At 32.6% G+C, this 17738-nt stretch overlaps 1 long non-coding RNA gene across 1 annotated transcript; it reads right to left on the reverse strand.

Moving 5' to 3' along the window:
* Positions 1-2362: 2362 nt before the first annotated feature.
* Positions 2363-11860, reverse strand: LOC120351363. The gene is made up of 3 exons (XR_005571339.1): positions 11849-11860; positions 2866-2869; positions 2363-2741 (listed from the first exon to the last, which is right to left on the reverse strand). It is a non-coding gene; the product is annotated as an uncharacterized LOC120351363 (long non-coding RNA).
* Positions 11861-17738: the final 5878 nt, after the last annotated feature.

Raw genomic sequence — 17738 nt, forward strand, 5'->3', positions numbered from 1 at the left:
AATCATTGGATTCAATATTACATGAATTATAAATTATTAGTACTGTATTCAAAAGTTATTCAAGTAATAGAATTGTAATTGATATTGAAAGTCGCCGTTACTCAAGGTTAGTTTTGAAACAGCTAGCCTATTTCTAAAAATTGAATTGAATTGTATCAAAATAGGCTACTGCGTACCGCGCTTTATTTTTTCCTTCTCTTCCACCTAAAAAAATCGAGTCTATATCTTCAATAACAACTGAGATAACAGCGGTAGCTCCTCGGCTAGAATTTTGCCTAACTGTCTCTCATGGTTGCCAATGGTAGGCCTATTTATTCACCAAATTGCCTCTGTCGCGCCAATTGTCAATTTCGGGGCAACATCTGTACATTTTGTTGAGCCAACTAGCCTATGTTTGGCCACTGTGCCTAGTTATCTAACACTTCACCCTAGTACACAGCCTGTATTAGGACTAATAAACTACCAGTAGCCTTTTTTAGACACTACTACTGGCGCGGTGGTCCAGAAGAACCCATAAATTTTCTTAAATAACATTTAAGAATTTTTTTCAAACATTGATGGTCATCTTAAACTTTGTAGTGTTTTAAATAGTTTTACGATAACTGGAAAGTAAATTTATCAATATTGGAAAAGTACAATTGTTAATATTTCTTGTATATTTTTGTTAATGACCAATTTTGGTAGAAAAATCTGGCGTTTTCTTAGTCTGTAGGAAATAAATTTTTAATAATATAAAAGTTGTTAAACTCAAGGTCCTCACTTAGAAACAATGAAAAATAATTAATAAGAATAATATATTCCTTGTATTCACACCAAGTGAGCGCTGCACTGTCGCTGTTTACAGGCGGAGGGTTGGTGTGTGGCTCCTTAGCATCGGGACTGAAGCGGCGGATGCTCTACTTTTTTCGCCCTATATTCAAAAAGTTAGATCTTCCATTTTTGGTTCTCTTTTTTCCAAATTTTCCATTTTTCTTCTAATTTATTTTTCTCGTTTGCTTTAATTTATAAAATTAATTGTTTTATTTATAAAAATATTTCTTGTATTTGGTAATAAATTAATTATCATAAACCCTTGATTGCTGTCGGATAGAATTCTCAATAAAGCGTTTTCCATCAAAATCAACCCAAACTTTCACTTGAAGTATATATATTTTATTTTTTAAATTTTAATTTACGTATTATATTTTGTCAATAATTACCTACCGTATATAAAATTGATTTATTTTCTCCATATTAGAACGATGTGATACATAACTATTATGAAATGAATATAGTTTGCTTTATGCGACTCCCCCCGCACACGGACCTGTCATCCAAGCGAGGAGCCTATTCATATGTATTTATTTTATGTAAATTTCATAGTATTTTAAATGAATAAATACATTTGATTTGATTTTGACGATATATTGCGTATTTTATTCACCTACTGGAATTTTGATTATGTAGGCTACTGCGGTATGCTAATTTCTGTTGCTGATCAAAATACACATTGATCACCACATGGAATTGTCACTTTATCATTACATAACCATATTTACAATTATATATTGTAAATAACTATTAAAATCATATTTATATAAAATGATATCATATCATTATGTTGTTGGTTATCCATCTTTTTTCCACTATAATTATGATGAAGAAAATATTTTAATGTTGAGCCATAATGATATTACTATCGTATCTCATAAAACTTTAAAGTTGAAAAAACCTCACATTCTTTGATGTGGCGACGTCCGTTTCATGCTGGTATTGCACATTTTCAAGCCAAACAGAAACTCAGGAGTCTCTGAGTAACAATTCTGCTGCAATACCAGCACGAAACGGACGTCACCACATCAAAGAATGTGATTGGTTTTTTTTTTACTTTAAAGTTCTATGAAATACGATAGTAATATCATTATGGTTCAACATTAAAATATTTGCTTCATCACTCATATCTTCAAAAATATTATAGCATGATTAACTGTACTTTAAGCAAGGATTTAAATAGCCACAGATCACAAACTTATTGTAGACAGACTACTTAAATTCATTTTATTGTTATAACATTACAAAAATGCACAACACAGTCAAATACAAACAAGTAAAGTAAATAACAGCATTAGCTAAACAAATAATATCATATATTCATTAACAATTCATTCTTATTAATATGGTGAAACGTCAACAAGTAAAGCTTTTATATTTCTCTCAAAACAGACAATATCACAATTTCTTGAAACATTTGGTACCGTAACTTATTGAAGAGCCTAATTTATAAGTCCATTTAATGTATAAGAATAATTTAACTGATTAACTCATATTGAGCCGGTTTCCGAGCTCTGGCACAGAATACAAAATATTGTATTCTGTGGCTCGGGATTTAGCTGTGTTCTAGACTTAAAACAGCTGGAGTCGGAAAATTGGCTTTCCGAAACGGGGCCTATTCATAGTCATAGTCAGGTTTAAATCAAATTTCGAAAAACTAGAAAATTGAACACAACATAAAATGAAGAGAAAAAAGTGTAAAACCCTTGTGTTGATGCATGCCTAGTATAATGAGTATGATCAGAGCTATTAACTGTAATACAAGACAGGTTTTCCGTATAAAAGATGTTCAAACGCATAAACATCAGGCAAAGTCAATTTTTTCAATTGCTTAAAAAGTGGATGCCTGGCTATGAACATGGGAAATCATCCTTACAGCTATTTTCTGCAAAATTAACAACCTCTTTAAATTATATTATAGGCTACACTAGCTGGCCAGGCGAACTTCGTAACGCCAAATAGTTTAATGCATCTCATGACAAACTTTATCTGGATACACACCTCAGGAGGCGCGATGCGGCATTTTATTTATATAGATAATTTTGCAACTGCAACATTACTTAAATAGGATTAAAGCTCGAATTTCGAGAAAATGTGATTATCCAATTCCAAACTGTTGGCAACTGTAGATTCTATTAAATCATTCACTATGAAGAGATAACAGTCCTCGTGTGTCTCCAGCGTTATTGTCCTGTCACCAGCTGGCTCAGATCTTTGAATCGTACACTTGAGATGCGCGTGAACACTAGCGTCAGGTGATCAATTTTCATAACGGCAAGGAAAGTTGTGTGAGTGCGCCACACCAGATCTTTTTAATAATAATAATAATAATATTTCTTTATTCAACACAGCAAATGTGAACATTATACAGTTGAATATCGTCACAAGCAGCAATACAAATACATATTACAAAATGTCAACAATTCTTAAAACTCTAGACTACACAGTATTTAGCCTACTTTTAATTATAAACTAGTCAAGACATAAAACTGTTAAATTCTTCCAAGCTATACACCGCCTTGGAAATGAGAAGAGTGTACAAATCTCTCTTGAATTTTTTAATGTCAGACAAGGTTTGCAATTCAGGGGGTAATTTATTATGTAACTTTGCTCCTAGATAGGTTGGTAGTTTCTCATAGATTTTCAATCTGTGTTGTTGTATGGCTAGTCTATTTTTCCCCCTTGTGTTGTAGTTATGTGAATCAGCCTGTGTTTTGAATGTGGAAATGTTTCTATGTGTGAAAATCAAGAGTTTATATATGTAAACTGATGGGAGTGTTAGAATTTTCAAGTCTACAAAAGCATCTCTACACGAATCATTGAAACTGAGGCCAGCCAGGTAACGTATTGCTCTTTTTTGAAGCCTGAATATTTTTTGGAAGTGTATATTAGCACAACCACCCCACAACTCTATACCATATGACACATGTGAATAAAATAAGGCAAAATAAACCATTTTTGAGACTGATACGGGCACTAATCTCACCATATTTCTCAAAACAAACAGCCCCTTACTCACAGAATTAATTAGTTTTTCAATGTGCAAATCCCATAAAAATTTTGAATCTATCTCTAGACCAAGTAAATTAACAGAGTCTGTATTTTCTACAGGATCACAGCCAATGTATAATTTAGGTTCTATATGATTTTGTCTGAGGCTGAAATCTATGAGTCGACTTTTCTTTGAATTTACTGAGAGGGAAATAGAATTAAAATATTGAGCTAAACTGTTAGATAGTAGGTTACATTTTTTCTCAAGTTCTTCTAAATTGCAATCGGAAAAAATTAAGGAGGTGTCATCTGCATATAATGTAAGTTTATTTTGTGGAACTGCAAGAGAAATATCATTTATGTACAGAATAAAGAGAAGAGGTCCCAAAATAGATCCTTGAGGCACTCCTGATGTCATTTTAACTAGATCTGATGATGCAATACCATGACGATCACTATGGATGGAAACAAACTGGTAACGATCAGTTAGATACGACTCCACCAATTTATTTTCTTTACCGCATATCCCTAGACTTACTAACTTCTTCAGAAGTAGCTTGTGATTCATGCAGTCGAAAGCTTTGGAAAGATCAATCATGACACCTGTTGTGTAGTTACCGCCTTCTAGATCGTGTATCACACCTTCAAAAAATTCTATAAGAGCGGTACTAGTCGACCTATCCTTTACAAAGCCATGTTGATGTGGAGATATAAGATCATGTTCCTTCAAGTATGCTACAAGTCTTATGAGAATAATTGTTTCAAATACTTTCGAGAGAGCTGTCAATATTGATATGGGTCTATAATTGTTTATGTCAAATTTGTCACCATTCTTGAAAAGTGGAAGAACTTTTGCTATTTTTAAAAGATCCGGGAAAATTCCATATTCAAACATAGAATTAATTATGCAAACCAGTGGATAAACTATTGCTCTCCTGCAATGCTTTAAAATCTTAATAGAAACATCATCATAACCTACACTAGATTTTGACTTCAGATTTTTTATTATTTCTAATATTTCACCTTCATGGGTGGGATGTAAAACAAATTTATTTGGTGATGTTTCTGAGTTATTATCTTCGAGTTCTTCACCTGATAACTCATGAGATCCCTTTAAGACAGCACCAGCTCTTTCAGCCACTGATGCGAAAAATGTATTGAATGTAGAAGCAATCTCTAGATGGTCAGTGATGTGTTTATTTTCAATATTGAGTGCTATGTGTACATTATTTCTATTGCAATCTTTCCCTCTAAATTGATTTATTAGCTTCCAACTTGATTTAGATTTGTTTGTTGCATACTTTATTTTGTTGCCATAGAATTCTTTCTTTGCATCTACTACTAATCGGTCATAGTGTTTTTTGACTTTGTTTATAAGTGAAGTGTCAAAATTAGCAACTGATTGTGCCCTACATGTTGCGATTTTAAGTAGAATTCTTGTTTGTTCAATTTCTTTTGTAATCCAGTTTTGTTTCAAGTTTTTAGTTTTTGACAATGTTTTGGTTACTAAGGGACAATGCATATTATAGAAATGAAGGAAAATATTATAAAAAATCTTATACTTCAAATTAGTATCTTTTACATTGACATAGCTGAAATTCCAGTCTACACCTGCCAGAGATGCCTCCAAACTGTTCATATTATCTGTACTGCAATTCCGAAAAGTAATAGTGTCATTGTGAGAGATTTTTTGTTTGTGAGAACGTTGACCCAATGACACTTCTATGGATTGAGCGGTGTGGTCGGAGAGCCATGAATGTATTACATCTACTTTTATGTTTGTTAATGTATCACTGGTAATTATGTTATCTATTGCCGTTCTACTATGAGTTGTTATCCTGGTTGGAACCTTAATGTTATAATTTAAACTAAATTGACTCATTATGCTGAAGAAAGCCTTACGTTGAGGGGAGTCTGACAAAAAATCAACATTGAAATCACCCACGCAAATAAATCTGATACCAATGTTTTCCAATAATATCTCCATGACATTGGTAAAATTTTTAAAGAACAAGTTTAAATCACCATTTGGTGGCCGGTAGACACCCAGAAGAATGTGTGTTTGCTTGTTTAAATTGAATCTACAACAGGCTAGTTCAATGCAACCCTCTATACAATATTGATTAACATTAACTTTAAAAATTTCTAATGGTTGCTGATCAACACAATGTATTCCACTATAATATATACAAACACCTCCCATATTCTTATTTACTCTACAATAACTGTCAATAAGTCGCATACTATTCACGTTGGTACAATCTATCTCGCTATCTCTTAGACCATGCTCAGTTAAAATAAGAAAATCTGGCTTCTCTGAGTCAATGAATATTTCTAACCTATCTAATTTGTTGTACAATGATCTTATGTTTTGGTGAATAAGTTCGAGAACGGCTTAATATCTTATACACAAAGGTAATTTGACTGTGGGTGTGATTGTGGATCCTACTCTTATTGAAAATACTACTTTACTATGATTTCAAAAATCTGGTCCGCCATATTTTTTTTAAAGGAAGGTGATCATGCAATATATGATTTCAAGACGGAATTTCAAGAAAAAAAATTGCGAAACCGCATATCGACATCTCAAACCGTTTCAAAGATATTCACATTATTAATCAATAATATTCAAAGCAAAAAGGGAAGAAAGAGTATAGGAACCAATCACACCCACCGTCAAATTACATTTTTTGTGTATGAGATATTAAGCCGTTCTCGGACTTTTCACACAGCCTGTATTATATACTTTACATTACAATAATTATTTTTCCTTGATGACTCATAGGCTCAACTCACACTTACGCGATTCTACGCGATTGACATTTTTTTAAAGGTGATGGTTTCTTGATCCATTCCGAGCTGCTTTGTATAAACACACTTTTTTATGTATTTGAACACAACATGCAGTCGATTATTAAGTAAATATTATAAATTAAATTAATTATATCAAATTAAAATATAATTAAATATATTAATTAAATTAATTATATTATTATTAAAAACTTTTACTTACTGACTGGAGTACTTTCAATCGTCTAGCGATCATTTTCAACAATCTTGTTAGATGATATTATTATAAATGTTTTAATTATTGAAAAATAAACACAAATAATTATAGAAAGTTTTTTGATCAGCTGTTTTAGCACACTTAAAATTTGGCCAATCTGAATGTCAACGTCAACAATGCTTGTTGTCGTTGACTTCGGAAGTTCAGGTTAAAAGTTCTATCCTACTCTGAAAATCGAATTTGAATAGTTTATAATATATATCTTATCTGTATTCTATTCATCCGAATAAAATGATAGTATATTATTGCAGAATACTTTATTCAATTCTAGAAGCATAAACTGATACCGTTTCATAAAGTAGGCCTATTTGTAAAAATGTTCAGCACCATGGATATTGCCCAAGTACCTAGTTCCAAAATCATTCATCAGGTCTCGTGATAAACGCAGTACTATGAGATTAGATTCTATTATACTCTGAAAATTGAATTTGAATAGTTCATTATATGTTATTTGTATTTAATTAATCCAATAGAATGATAGGATCTTATTGCAAAATACTTTATTCAATTGTAGAAGCATAAACTTATTCTGTTTCATGAACAATTTTGTAGACACGTTCACATCAAATCAGAATCAGCTGACTTCAAGGTTATTTTACAGCCCTAGGGCCGTAAAAATTTTACCGGCCTGGTCAGAAAACAATCACTTTCGGCATCCATATGACGCATGAAAACCAGCTCATAACATCCAAGTGGGGAGAAAAATTTTTTTCGCCCCACTTGGATGTAATGAGCTGGTTTACGTGCGTCATATGGAGGCCGAAAGTGATTGTTTTCTGGCCAGGCCGGTAAAATTTTTACGGCCCTAGGGCTGTAAAATAACCTTGAAGTCAGCTGATTCTGATTTGATGTGAACATGTTTACAAAATAGTTTATGAAACGGAATAAGTTTATGCTTCTAGAATTGAATAAAGTATTTTGCAATAAGATACTATCATTTTATTTGGATGAATGAAATACAAATGAGATATTATAAACTATTCAAATTCAATTTTCAGAGTATAATAGAATCTAACCTCAAACCTCCTAGTACTGCGTTTATCACGGAACATAGTGGATAAACGGAATTATTTTATGCTTCTAGAATTCAATAAAGTATTCTGCAATAATATACTATCATTCTATTTGGATGAATAAAATACAGATAAGATATATATTATTATAAACTATTCAAATAATTCGATTTTCAGAGTAGGATAGAACTTCTAACCTGAACTTCCATTGACATTCAGATTGGCCAAATTTCAAGTGTGCTAAAACAGCTGATCAAAAACTTTTCATTATTTGTGTTTATCATTCAATAATTAAAACATTTATAATAATATCATCTTATTGTCATTGGAAGAATAAAAAGTTTAAACTCAACCTCTTACATAATTGAACATAATCTTTTAGGTTATTTAGACAAATCAGAATAAAAAATAAAAATACTTGGACAATTTCCTGATATTCAGATTACCTCAGATTTGCTAGAGCTATGACCTTCCACTTTTGCTTTTGGAAGTGCTTATAATAGACAATAAATTATTTTCATATATATATTGTTTATTTTTCTGTGTGGCGAAAAATAACGTTCTCACCATGGGCAAAAATGTTTTTCCGGCTCTCAATCTTTTCTAGTCCTCGGCCTACGGCCTCGGACTTGAAAACCGATTTCGAGCCAGAAAAGTCTCATTTTCGGCCCTAGGTGCGAAATATACTATTTCACGCTCCCGTCGCATTTCACACTATTGTGCCCAGGGCATTATATACTAAATTAATTACTACCATAATCTATTCATTTATTCATATACAAATACGATTAAGGTAAAAACAACAGACATTCACCCCAAACTGTTCTAAACCTCAATTATTGGAATACACAGTCTAAAGGTTATGTAAATGATAAGTTAATTCACACACTATTTTGAGTACAAAGAAATGTATCTACTACAATTTTGAATTTTACGTTGTTATTTAAAGCACAAATGAACACAAATAGAATTATAGGTATCTTGTAAAGTACAAAATAGATTGTATAATGTCTTCGTTAATAACAATGTTATTAATTGATATTTTTATTAGAATGTTTCTTAAATTCAGTATGAAAACCAACACACACGATGAGCTGACTACGATGCGGACTTTGTGACATGTTTTGTTGTCTGAAATAGAAAGCAACAGAATAAATTAGCATACGTTTTTTTTATAAAGGACACAAAATATATGACAAGATTATGGTACAATTTTTTTCAATAAACGATTTATCATTTATGTGCTAAAATAGTTCAACAAATCAAATCTTCATTTATTTGTCCCAAAAACATAATTACAATGAAAAATTAGAGAAAAATTCCATACACGATACAAAATGAAAAATGAATAAATACCATCAAAAAGAATAAGATATTTATGAATGAATTGAATATATAAATGGATGAATTAAAGTATAATGAATAAATATATTAAAACTGAAGTCCCTGCAAGGTTCAAAAAAGCTGAGCGCAGAGGCCGATGGTTCAATGATTGAATAACAATGAAGATAATAATGGGATAACATGAAACTTGGATTTGCTATCAAACATTTATTGAGAAAATCGGGAAGAGAAACAGGGAGTGAGGAAGGGAACATAAATAGCAGAGAAAAAGCATAAGGGAAAGTAAAGAAAAGTTTAAAATTACATAAAAATCATTAGAAGTCTTTATATGAGGATAGGAGGAAATTTCTCTAGATGAAAGCTAATATTAGTCCAGTCAATATAGATATAAAAAAGGGGATGTGCTTGCAATGTATATTGTAGTTATAATTTTTGAATGTATTACTCGGATACATGAGAAAAGTCCAGAATCACTTTTTTTAGGCAAAATTTCCTTGTGCTAAATACAGAGTGGCCCAGAAACATCGTATTTTCGGTTCATTATCCAGTTTTCAGCTATTTCCGCAAATCTAGCAATACCGTATATTGAAGTAAAATCATCTTTATTCACTTCATTTTACAAAGCATAAACAATAATAAAAATATCAAATGCACTCCTCATTAGGCTAGGCCTGCGTCGAGAAGGAATAATTAGTCTGGAAATAATTTAAAAAAATTCCTATATTGAATCAATATGTTGAAAAATAGTTTTATGAAATAGAGAAATGATGATGTAAAGAGAGAACATGATGTCAACTGCATGCTTGCTCTCTTCGAGCGCATGGTAGTAGTTTAGTTTATCCTTATTTCCAGCATCGAATAATCAAGTTTATGGATAAAACCAAATTACAAAGTATTATAATTTGAGTGATAAACACATTGATCGTGGACATTGGTTCCGCTTTGCACTATTGCTACTGCTGTCATACAGTCCTCATATAATTCCAAAAAACAACTGTCATAATAAAAAAAATTAGTTATTTGTTTGGATTCACCAACATCGACTTTCTGGGCCCTGTTGCATGATAAAATACAAGCTAATGTTCTGGTTATTTCCTATTCTAATAGCCAACTGACTACTAATATTATTGGGTTTTATTTTCACATGCAATAGCCCCCTAGTGGGGCGTAAATAAAATACAGATATTCGTGAAGCTGCGTAATAGATCAAGTAGAAGATATTGCAAAAATACAATTGTATTAAATAATTGGTAGGCCTATTGAAAGTAATTAGTAACTTTGCTATAGCAAAAACTGAAAATTATCAAGACCTGATAGGTTGATATTGAAGAAACTGACCTGATACGTGATAAATTGTTCACCAGACATACATCAGTTTTAACCAGCAGCAAGTTTCAACAAGAGATCAGTGAGCATGTGCTACATTATCTGAAAAGAGAAAATTTCTAAATTAAATAATAATGTACAATATTATTAATAATAATCTTTCTTAGAGCAGCTCTCGTTACACGTTGCCTAGGCATCCATGAATGGATCGTATCCTAAATACATAGGGTATAACAATGAATAGTCATAATTGAATTAATATCAATAGTCTCGAATAGCAAAGGTTAAATCTATTGGTGGGGGAAGGGCGGTGTTTACCAAAATGTGTCCTCGATGCTATCAAAATACCAAATTTTGTATGTATGCTGAAGATAGAAGTTTGTGCATAGTAGACAATATATTAAATTCTCTAAAAACTCAATGAAAAGATTCATCATTAATTTTAGAAAAATCGTTTGAGTAGATTAGATTTGATAGGTTGATACTGAAAAAACAGACCTGATACTAGATATTATATTGTTAACCAGCCATACATTAGTTTCAACAAGAGGTTAGTGAGCATGCGCCGTATTATCGATAAAAATAAAACTTCTAATTATTACAAAATTAAATAATAATGTACATTGATAATAATAATCTTTCTAAGAGCGCTTCTCGTTTCACAAAGTAAATGCCCATGCATTCACGGATGGATCGTGTCCAAAATACAAGTTAAGTAAATAGGAATAAAACGTCTCATTCAAACTCAGACAAAGAATGATTGTTTATTTAATCAACATCATAATCTTAGCTGTCTCCATAGAGATAGTGAAAGACGTCAGCTGAGGTTTCCGTAACTACCCCCCTCCAGTCTTTACTATCTCTATTATAGAGATGTAAATAGAACTCATAAAAACAAAACATGGAAAACAACATAATAAAAACATTTTGGAAATCTTTCCTTACTCATCTTCATTATAGTTCCTTTTCGATCTTCTAATCTCACTCAAATGCACAATTTCATGTCTACCTCGTCCATTGTTGTGTTGCTTTTTTACCTCCACTCGGTTCCTATGTAATAGATCAATCACTTCATATGGTCCAACAAATCTATGATCCGATTTCGTTCTCTTGTGATGATTTTTCTTGAAGATTATGTCACCTACTTTTATTTTATTCATGTCTTCAGCCACCTCCAAATTATACTTTTTTGTCCTCCGAACTTTCTCGTTCATGATTTTTCTCTCCACTTCTCTATGCTCCTCTGGATGTTCAACTAACTCAAATGGTGAAAAATTTGTTGAAGAATGTATGCTACTATTATATGCCAAAATAGCTCTTGCCATTGCTTCTTCCCCACAGATGTTTCTATCAACTTCTAATAAGTGCAAATGTTCAGTTAGCGTGCTATGTAAACGTTCCATCATTCCATGAGATTGCAGATGTCCTACTGTAGTGAAGTGGCTGTCGATACCAAGTTCCTCTAAAAGTTTTTTGATCCGATTGTTGTCGAATTCTTTTCCTTTATCCATTAACAACATGTTGGGGGTATTGAAGAGCCCAAAAAATGCTAGTAAATTTTGTTCCATGCACTTGGCTGTTTTATTCTTTAAAATCCATGCAGAAGCAAGCCTTGTAAAACAATCGATTGTAGTAAGATACTTCAGTTTATTGTAATAGAAAATGTCAACTTGAATTATTTCTGCTGGTCTTGCGGGAGTAGGTGTGACCATCTGAGGCGTCTTGTAAGGCTTTCTGTCATATTTTGCTATATTGCATGCTGCACACTTTCCCAGCACATTTCTTATTGTTTTGGCCATATTCAGCCAATAATACTGCCGTTTCAGGTGTTGCAACGTTTCCTTTTCCCCTCTATGGTTGGTCCTTCCAATGTGATATTGTTCTACAACTTCTTGTTGTTCTCTTCTATCTTCAACTGTTTTAACTTGTCTATCACAAATTATCAAGTGTATTTTTGAGTCCCAGCATTCATCTTTATGAAAGCTCTTAATTTTATCAATAAAATCTTTTTCCTTGGAAAATATAGAATAAACTTTCCCCCTTACCATCAACTGCTTTATTGTATGTTTCAGTTCATCATCTGTCGCCTGAGGGCCAATTGTAATTGTATAAGTATGAATTGGGCCATAACGATGGGTAGTTTTTGTTATACCTCCAAAGTTTTGTCTTTCAAGAATTATTTGATTACGTTTATCATTTATAATGCAATTTTCCATCACTTCCAAATTAATTTGCTTCACTTGTAAAGGATTTATATTCCGAGATAAACAATCAGCAACTACATTATCTACTCCTTTAATGTGTTGAATTTTGAATGAGTAAACAGCCAATTTTTCTTTCCACTTGGTTATCCTGGCGGATGTTTCTTTCAGCTTATTCATCCATAAAAGTGGCATGTGATCTGTTCTTAGCACAAATTCATTTCCGTAAAGGTATGGTCTAAAATTCTCAACACACCATACAATAGCAAGAAATTCCCTTTCAATTGTACTATAACGCCTCTCGGCCGGAGTAAGTTTCCTGCTTGCAAAAGCAACCGGTTTCTCATTTTGGGATAGTACACCTCCTATTGCTTCCCCACTAGCATCTGTTGTTAATGTAAAGGGTTGTTGAAGATCTGGAAACTGAAGTATAGGCGTTGAACAAATTGCTTCTTTACACTTTTCAACTGCTTGGATAACATCTGATGATATGTGGAACTTCACACCTCTTTTTAATAAGTTTGTTAATGGTTCAGTCATCTGTGCAAATTTGTGAATGAATTTTCTATAATAGCCGACCATGCCTAAAAATGTTTTTATCTCTTTCAAATTCTTTGGAATTGGAATGTCTTTTATTGCACTAATTTTCTGGCTGTCAGGACGAACTCCACTTTCCGAAATCACATGACCCATGAATTTCACTTCAGATTGACACAAGTTAGTTTTTTCCTTTGACAGCTTAAGGCCAAACTTCCTTATTCTTTCAAATAACTGTGTGAGATGTGCTTTATGATCTTCGAGATTCTTGCTGAACACAATGATATCATCCATGTAGATTTGTATTGCTTCTTCATTTATGTCTTCTAAAAACTCATCCATCAGCCTTTGAAACGTTGGTACTGCGTTTTTCAAACCAAAAGGCATCCTTGTAAATTCATAATGTCCTCTCTCAAAGCTAAATGCTGTCTTCTCCATGTCCCTTGGATTCATTCTTATTTGATGGTATCCCAACTTTAGATCCAGAGTGCTGAAAACTTTAGCTCCGTGCATTCTATCAATCATATCCTCTAGCCTTGGAAGGGGATATCTCTCCAACTCTGTTTGATCATTTAAAACTCTGAAATCTACAACCACCCTATGTTTTGGCGGTTCTCCAGGGGAAGACTTTTTTGGTACAACCCATAATGGATTACAAAATGGAGAGATAGACTTTTTTATAATGCCCTGTTCTAGCATATCCTTAATGTGTTCTCTAATGATTTTTTTCATTGCATGTGGATACCTTCTGGCTTTTATAAATATTGGTTTTGATGACTTTAATTGAATTGAGTGCTGAACTCTCCCTGTTGTTGTCAGACTCTCTCCTTCATTATATAAAGTGTCCTTATACTTTTCCAGCATATAGAATGCTAATTTTTCTTGTTCCTTGTCTATAAATTGTTCATTACAATTTCCTCTCACAATGGAACCCATTAGTAAATGTTTTTCTTTAGCAATTGAATTTTTCGATTTATAATTTCTATCCCCCAACTTGATTATCCATTGACCATTTATATTGATAGGAGCAGCTCCAAGATCTCTCATCATATCACAACCAATTATCACATCATACTTGTTGTTCATTATTTCTGTTGATACATGAACTCTCATAATTTTTTTAAAACCAATCAATCCAAACAGATTTAAATCTACTTCCCCTTTTAAAGCTTTTCTTCCTGTCAAAGTTAACATTTCACAAGAACACCCTTCTATTTTCAAACTATGATCAATTTATATTAATGCTTCTTCCGAAATTATTGTACTGTCCGATCCTGTATCATACAAGCAATAAACATCCCAACTCTTCACATAAAATATAGGTAGCTCTCCTTTTTTGCAATCCACTTTTTGTTCCTTGCTACCTATATTCCTCATCCAAAATCCTCAATCTTTATTCCTACCTTTCTTTGTCGATAATTTGGTTGATTTATTTTCCTTCAATTCAGGCCAGTCTTTTTCATTTTTCTCTCGATATTGACTTTCATAACGGTAACAGCTATTTTCTATTTCTATTTTCTATTTCACTATCTGAGGAGTGAGTTAAACTCTCTCCATCAGAACTACCTTCCAAATTTTTTTTGCGATTTTCCTTCCTCCTCAAAGCATTGACTTCTCTTCTTCCAAAATTCTTTTTTGGGGTAACTTCCTTTCTATAAATGTAAGGACATTCTCTGGCAAAATGCCCTTCTTCCCTACACTCCCAACACTCGCTTCGTGCTAATTTCCCTTCTCTTTCCTTTCTATTTCCTTTCCCATTAGTAACCAATCCCTTTACATCAGTTCTCCATTTCTGGTTCGATCTGTTACCATAAACAGGAGAGGTTCTACTATTAAGTGAATATCTTCTCTTATTCTCAACCACTCTCCAATTTGAGTGTCTATGACTAGCTTCTTTCCAATAAGACTCCTCATCTTTGACAATTTGAATAGTCCAGGGGTGCCCACAAGGGGGGGGCATGGCGCAATTTGCGCCATCAATATTTTTGGGGGGGGGGGGGCATGATTTTTTGTATATTTTATGTCAACATTTTGAATTATGATTAAAAAATCAAGGTATTAAATAGAGATATCCTAATGTAGTTAATTTTTCTCACCTTTACAATGTTATATTTTGCCAAGTGTAACTCAATATAAAGCATAAGCACAATTGATAATATTTTGTATGCAGGAATTTTAGTAATTTTAAGCCTATGAGTTTGAAGGTAAATCTTTGACAAAAATAAATTATAACTTCATCATCCACTATTATTCTGATTTCCTTTGCTTCATTTTAATTTTTATGGTCCTGTGTTTGAGTTTCCTTGCTGTTGCAAGAAATATGCGATATTTTTCTCATTTTCACAGTTTCGCCAGTTTTTCGATATAAACAGTGATGCAATATCAATTTAGGGCAACTCAGCTTATAGAGCATGAAATTTTCTCTCATTTAAGACCAATCGCAAGTTTCTATCATGCATTGTACTCATTTTAGAGACTCTTTAATAACAGTAAAATCGCAAGAAAAATGAGAAAATAAAGATCATCATTCAATTGGCTGTAACTTTTGAACGGTATTGAAAACAGAAGTATATTTCATGGGAGTGAAAAGAGGAGAAAATTCATCACAACCTCGACCACTTTTTGGATTTTGCATCTGAAGTGTTCCACAAGATACGCAACGTTGCATATGCCAGACTGTGAGAATGAGGAAAATATCACAAATTTATCGCACATTCAAAGTTGCGTATCTTGTGGAACACTTCAGATATAAAATCCAAAAAGTAGTCCTGCGCGACCACTCAATTCATTGGAAATTTATTATCTTTAATATTATATAGAGAATGCTTTTTCTCGAAAAATTCAAGGCTCTCGAGATTAAATGGAAAACTTAAAAAAATCCAAAATTTTGGGGTGAAGTCGCCTTCTGGTGTGTCAGCAAATTTCAGATTAGAATTCAGCGCCCCAAAATATATATAGGACCATCGAAAAAAAATATTTCGGGGCTGTTTCCTGAAAAACGACCATTTGACGGGACTATAAGTTGTTATCCTATTATAATAGCGAGCAATTTATGTACATCTGTTTATATTTTTCCATTTCTATATCTGGTTATCTGGCTATCTGGTTATTTATGTTTAACGGATCTCGGAAACGGCTCTAACGATTTTCACGAAATTCGGAATATAGTAGGTTTATGATATCAAAATTCGATTGCACTAAGTCTCATCCCTGAGAAAACTCCATGAAGGACATGAAAAGGATAATTCATCCTTGGAATAACAGATGATGATTTCCGAAATATATTTTTCGTAGTGAATAAATCAAACTTCGGGTAAGTAACAGTTTTGGGCTGTGCCTGTTAGTACTTCCCCAATCATTTTAAAGAAATGATTATCAATGAAATAAATCTGTTTATCAATGAATAAATAACTAGCAAAGCTCGATGCCCCGATATTTGGTATTAATAGATAGAATTAACAAAATGTACTTGTTCAGATGATATCTTTATTCCAAAAACCAAACCATTTAAAGATACATTTTGTTCGACTTGTGTTATTTACTCCTGTAATGTTAAAAAGTAAATACTACCAACAACACAACATCAGTGACAACCTATTCCAATTCATGATAAATATCGGGGCACCGAGCTCCATTCTAGAGTGCATACAAAAGCATATAAAAATTATTACGAAAGAAGAAATTATAATAAATATTCATAGTTCATACACAAAGGTTCTATCTAATCACAGTGGATTGAGATTAATTCGCAGAGGAATGCAAAAATTTCTCTCACAAAAGCATGTTAAATTTTAATCCTGATTCATGTCACGTGAACCAAATCACAGAAGACCATCTCAAAAAGATAGCTTATCTGATTGGTTCTACTGGAATTGATCAGGATTAAAATTTAACCGGCTTTTGTACAACTGTCACTAAGTACCTGATTGAATTATGTACAAAAGTTCAACAGCTGAGTCATAATTTTGTCTCAGTCCCACACACATGCACTCGCTCACTCACTTCCATCATCAACAGACGCCGAAATTATCAGCTGTTTTTCCAAGGATGAATAAATTCTTTTAATGTCCTTCAGCGAGTTTCCCCAGGGATGAGACCTGGTGTAATCGAATTTTCATATTATAAACCTACTATGTTCTGAATTTCGTGAAAATCGTTAGAGCCGTTTTCGAGATCCGGTGAAATACAAACATATAAACATCTAAAAATTTAAACATAAAACATCTAAAGATCTAAACAGAAATTGCTCGTTCAATAGTATAGGATTTAGAATACCTAAACTTGCCGACATTATATATTGTATGAATAAGATCGTTCCAAATTTGTATGAATGTTTACCAAGATTGCTATGCAATATTCTTTTGCAATAAAGAATTATCAATGATATTATTATTCAACTTTTTATAAGTAACCTTAACATTTAAAAAGCAAAGCCTCCCTTACTTATCT

Source organism: Nilaparvata lugens, chromosome 5 (genome assembly GCF_014356525.2).
Source record: "Nilaparvata lugens isolate BPH chromosome 5, ASM1435652v1, whole genome shotgun sequence".
Taxonomy (NCBI): Eukaryota; Metazoa; Arthropoda; class Insecta; order Hemiptera; family Delphacidae; genus Nilaparvata; species Nilaparvata lugens.